This window comes from Chiloscyllium plagiosum, chromosome 18 (assembly GCF_004010195.1).
Source record: "Chiloscyllium plagiosum isolate BGI_BamShark_2017 chromosome 18, ASM401019v2, whole genome shotgun sequence".
Classification (NCBI taxonomy): Eukaryota; Metazoa; Chordata; class Chondrichthyes; order Orectolobiformes; family Hemiscylliidae; genus Chiloscyllium; species Chiloscyllium plagiosum.
In genome coordinates, this window is record NC_057727.1 from 23,908,463 (window position 1) to 23,914,065 (window position 5,603).

The following is a 5,603-nucleotide window of genomic DNA, read 5'->3' on the forward strand; positions in this document are numbered from 1 at the left end:
CTGTCTCATACAAGTGTCGCTTCTGTAAAAACTCGAAAGTGGTGTGGCCAAACATGGGCAGAAATGGTAGACACTGCGAGGTACCAATAGTGGCAATCTCCATAAGGCCGTATTTACTTAGAAAATCAAGAACTGTACTATCATTTCCAATCTTTAATCACCTCAAACTTAAGCTTTAAAGTCGTCGTCTTTGTTTCCTGCACTACAATTGTTCTGACCCAAATAAATATTACACATACCAAACGTCTTTTACAGATGCGGATTGCTCCGTTTGAATTTCTTGAGTGTTCAACATTTTCAATGTTTTTGTCTATTTTACAACTGAAAGAATGCTGTGTGCAGAACTATCACTTAGAGGTGCGAAACACTGTAAAGACTTCCTTTCGCGTGTCAAGAGCTCTTCGTGAATTGCGTAGGAGGTTAAGAGCTCCCCCTTAGCTTGAGGAAACTTCAATAAAGGGGGGAGGTTGGAACAAGGATCTTGACAAACTGAGAATAAAAGTTGTGCGCGGACCACGTTGTATGTTTGTGTGTACATGCAAGAAAGTGAAGCTCACTCATAACTCAGGAAAATAGATCCAAGTGAAGGGAATGGTCTAACCGTACGTCCCAATCCGTCAGCTTCGAGCAGCTGCTCATATGTGGCCAGGGGGCGCGCCTGCTCCGTGCTGACGGGCACGCGCGCTCAGTCAGTGAGCTGTGGCGACGGGCTGTCTGCTCGCTCTCGCACGGCCACTCGGTGACGCGCTCCAGACAACCTCCTCCCGCCTCCGCTAGAACCCTGTGACAATCGCCTTGTTGCTACTGGGAGCGCGTGGCTAGAACCCTGTGACAGTTGCCCTTGTTACTATTGGGAGCGCGTGGCTCGAACTCTGTGACAGTTGCCCTTGATACTATTGGGAGCGCGTGGCTAGAACCCTGTGACAGTCGCCCTTGTTGCTGCTCGGCGCGCGTGGCTAGAACCCTGTGACAGTCGCGCGCCCCTGCCGAGGAGCACCTGAGTCAGTACTAGTGCAACTCGAAACGTGTCCGGCAGATTGGGACGAGAAGGCAGGGCGGGGGCATTTATCCCTGTTTCACCTCCAGCAACCAGGTAAATCTGACGCCTGCTCCTGCCGAGTAAGTGCCGTGGAGGAAGCGACTGAGATTCGTGCCGAATGCTTTGAAGAGTCAAGGTTAGTGGCGTTTAGAAAAGTGCTGATGTAACTGCCTGTAAATCAATACATTGGAACGTAGCGAAGGGCAAGTAATAAGGGTGTTTAAATGTTGAGTAAGCTTCTCTAAGCGAGTGGAAAGAGTTTGGAAAGAACAATTTGGGCACAATATTTTGCACTGAAGAATTCAGCCTCTATTGTACTTAAATCATCTTCTCTGAAAACACATTGTAGAACTTTCACAGTCCTATTGAGAAAGAGGAGTTTGGGATGCTTCACTCACTTTTTACACCTGGTTTAACTTGATCCCTACATTATTTCTTGTCAGCATCTAATTGAGGTCCTTTTAAGAATAAAGATTCAGAGAGCAGGTCAGCCCACTTGGTTACGCTAAGTCATGTGGATGTGGTATATCTCTATCAGGGTTGGTGTCGCTAATACTTCAGCTTTTGCAGGTGCTTAGCATAGATGGGGATTTAAATTATCGAGGATTATGTTACGTTTGGCTACTTTTGTCTATTGTTCTAAAGTCTCCAAAGAAGAATATGAGTATGTTGCACAAGCAAAAGGAAACTATTCAGTGGTTTGAGCATTTTTAGTGATAAAAAGTGAGTTTAAATTGTTTTATGAAATGTCATTGACATTAACATTTAATTTAAAATTTCATGTATTTAGACAAGGTTGTTTAAGCATTTTGAAATAGATCCAATAATGACATTAAAATACAGTGAAAATATGAGTCAAGTCTGAATAACCTGAATTGGAGTTTCAGCTGTCCTATGGACAGAACGGGGAATCTAATAGAAGGATGTCTGTGATGAACCAAAGTTCTGGACTGATAACTCTGGATTAGCCAAACTCGTGCATGATTATCGCTTGAATCAGTGGAGTTAGGCCATGCTAGAGCACAACATCATTAGACTTTCAGTGTTAAATGTACAATATAAATGCAGGTTGTGCTTTATTGGTTAATAATTTGAATGTAATTTCTTTGGCAAATTGAAAATGCAATTAGTCAAATAGCCAGGGGACTACCCACAAATTCATGCTAAATGGAGCCTGCAATGACGCCCACAGAATGGTCTCACCCACATCCCAAATGACTGTGCGCAAGGAACACTTTTAATGTCAATGAAAATGGACTGGTTTACTGTTTTTTGCTAGATCACCCTTTAATGCTTAAAGATGAAATATTTAATGGCAGAAAGTAAAGCAAAGAACCTGCCATTGCAGGATGGCACTGAAAAGCGGTTGCTCATAGGAATGTCCAAGAAGCCACGCTGTTTTGCAAATGTCAAAACACTACCCACACTCAGAGGTGCATAGATGCTCTCCAGCACTTCTGAAACAAGGCTCAGGAAAGTGATCAAAATGGATCAACAGAAGAAAAGGAAGATTATCATCTTGATGACTCTGAAGAATCTAATGAGAAGTCACCTGTTTCCACAGCTAAGCAAATAAAGGCTGCTGAGGTCCTCCAGGATTCCGCACTGCATCACAAAAGCTCGAGAATATGCTTGAATGTGTGGACAATGTAGCAGAATACAGCACACAAAGCAGATTAAATATTATTGATTTTTCCAGAGTTTCCAGTGCTTTTAAATTTGTTTTCCTGCACAAGGTCAGGCCACTGTAATGTATTGACAATTTGAAAAATAAAGACATACTACTTTTAAATTTTTTTTGCAGGCAAAGCAAGTTACATATGGGTGTCCTCGGCTCACTTGAAGCTCCATTTAGCATGAATTTGTGGGCAGTCCCCTGGCTATTTGACTAATTGCATTTTCAATTTATCAAAGAAATTACATTCAAATTATTGTACATTTAACGCTGAAGGTCTAATGAGAGATTACAGATCTGAAACATTGGGCTAAATATTGAAGTTGTGATAATTTGTACAATTTGTAAATGCTGAAGATATATTTTATTTGATTTATTAATTTTATTTTTATTAGCTTAATTTGTGAAAATGATTTGTAATGTCCTACAATATAAATTTTACAGAGAACAGGCTAAAACAACATGATGATTTTTGATGTAGCAATAAGTTGCATAGAACACAAGAGCAAGGAGATTACGTTGCATTTATATAAGACACTAGTTAGACCTCAGCTGGAGTATTGCATCCAGTCTTGGGTGCCACTCTTTCAGAGGGATGTAAAGGCATTTGAGAGAGTGCAGAAGATTCATAAGAATTATTTCAGGAATCCAAGTTATAAAGTCAAGATGAAGAATTTAGAAATGTTCTTTTGGAGGTGAAAAGTTTAAGAATTAGATGACACTAATATAAAGTGATTGAAAAAAGAAGTAAAAATGTTATGAGAAAAAATTATTCGTGCTGTGAGTGGTTAAGGTTTAGAATGTACTGCTAGAGAGAGGAGTGGTCATAGATTAAATTGAAGCATCCAACAGGGAATAAAGTGGTTATCTGAAAAACTGAATATACAGGATTACGATTTTTGAGAAGATTTGTAGCTCAGGTTGTAAGTTTGCTCACTGAGCTGGAAGACTTGGTTTCAGACATCTCATCACCATGCTAGGTAACATCATCGATGAAGAACTGGTGTTATGTCCCACTTTCTGTTTGTGACTTGGCCTCTTTAAGGTGGGTAATATCCTTTCTGGTGCTTTTTCTCAGAGGTTGGTGAATGGGCTCCAAATTAATGTGTTTATTGATGGAGCTCCCGTTTGAATGCCAAGCCTCTAGGAATTCCTGTGCGTGTCTCTGTTTAGCCTGTCCTAGGATGGATGTGTTGTCCCAGTCAAAGTAGTGTCCTTCTTCGTCTGTATGTAAAGATGCTAGTGATAGTGGATCATGTCATTTGGTAGCTAGTTGGTGTTCGTGTATCCTGGTGGCTAGTATTCTGCCTGTGTGTCCTATGTAGTCTTTGTTATAGTCCTTGCATGGTATTTTGTAAATGATAGTTGTTTTACTGGTTGTTGGTATTGAGTCCTTTTAGATTCATCAGCCGCTGTTTAAGTGTCTTGGTAGGTTTGTGGCTATGATGCCAAAGGGTTGGAGTAGCCTGGTAATCATTTCAGAGATATCTTTTAATGTATGGTAATGTGGCTCGCGTTTCTGGGCATGTCGTTCTGCTTGTTTGGGTTTGTTTATCTGAATCGGTGGACTATATTAATTATCAGGTACCCATTCTTCTTGAATATGCTGCATAGGTATTTTTATTCTGCTGCTTGTAGTTCCTGGGTGCTGCAGAGTGTTGTGGCATGTAATACAGGATTACAGTGCACAGACAGATGAATGGCATAAAGTGAAGTGTTCATTTGAATATCTGATATAGACAAAGTGGCCTGAATGGCCTCTTCCTGCACTGCAACAATTCTATGATTACACGACATCATGTAGCTGTAGCAACCACTCTTCCAACCTCCCCCTCCCCCACCATCACACCCTATACCATTCCCTCATCCCTGATCTCCAAAACTTCCATATTTAATATACAAAATAATGAAAGTCTGTATATGAAATAACTGCACAGAGGCTAGTATCCTGACACCAAGTTACCCCTTATTTATGTGTGTACAGTAATCTGACTATGGCCAACCAGTTCAGAATTATCCACCTGAAGTTAAGAGATTCTGAATCTCTTGTTTATTTATTTAGTTTTTATTTTATATTTTACCCAGCACCCATGGTGTGTGTGTGTGTGCGTGTGAGACACAGTGAAAGACAACAGGTATATAAATCTTTATTCAGTGTCCACCACCAGGAAGAAAGGAAACACCCAAGTGGCCAGTGACAAGCACTGCCCTTCACATCAAAGGGCAATGCTGTATGGTCAAACAGTGAAGGGAGGGGGGGGGGGGGTGCAGGGATTAAATCAAAATAGAGTTGGAGGGGGAAATAATGCACTCCACTCCCTGTGGTGCCCACCTCTCCCTGAACAGCTCAAGGGTATTGGAGACTGGGTGCTCCTTCTCCAGAGACACCCGGACTCTAACGCAACCATGGAAGAGGGGCAGGCAGTCAGCCCTAATGACCCCCTCCATGGCCTGCTGCCTGGACCTGTTTATGGCCAGTTTGGTCAGGCCCAGGCGCAGATCTCTTGCTTGTTTGTTTTCATTAACCCCCACACTACCGCTTAACTGCGGTAATGCTTAACACTTCTGTTTTTTTTTCTTTCCCTATTTATTTTTTTTTTCCTTTTTATTTTATTTTAACCCCCACACTACCACCTAAGTGCGGTAGTGCTTATTTTATCCCCAGCACCCATGGTGTGTGTGTGCAGGTGTGAGACATAGTGCACGAATCTTTATTCAATTTCCACCACCAGGAAGATAGGAAAACACCCGGGTGGCCAGTGACAAACACTGCCCTTCACATCAAAGGACAGTGCTGTGTGATCAAAACAGTGAAGGGGAGGGTAGGGACTAAATCAAAATAGAATTGGAGGGAGAAATGATGCACTCCACTCCCTGCGGCGCCCACAC

General features: G+C 41.9%; 1 protein-coding gene across 5 annotated transcripts in view; it reads left to right on the plus strand.

Annotated features, from left to right (window-relative positions):
* Window positions 1-5,603, plus strand: part of pparg (peroxisome proliferator-activated receptor gamma) — a 159,189-nt gene continuing 153,586 nt past the window's right edge. For all 5 annotated transcript variants that reach the window (XM_043707951.1, XM_043707949.1, XM_043707950.1 and 2 more), the window contains exon 1: window positions 1-1,175. The gene's annotated coding sequence lies outside the window, so the exon portion shown is untranslated. The remainder of the gene's footprint in view (window positions 1,176-5,603) is intronic.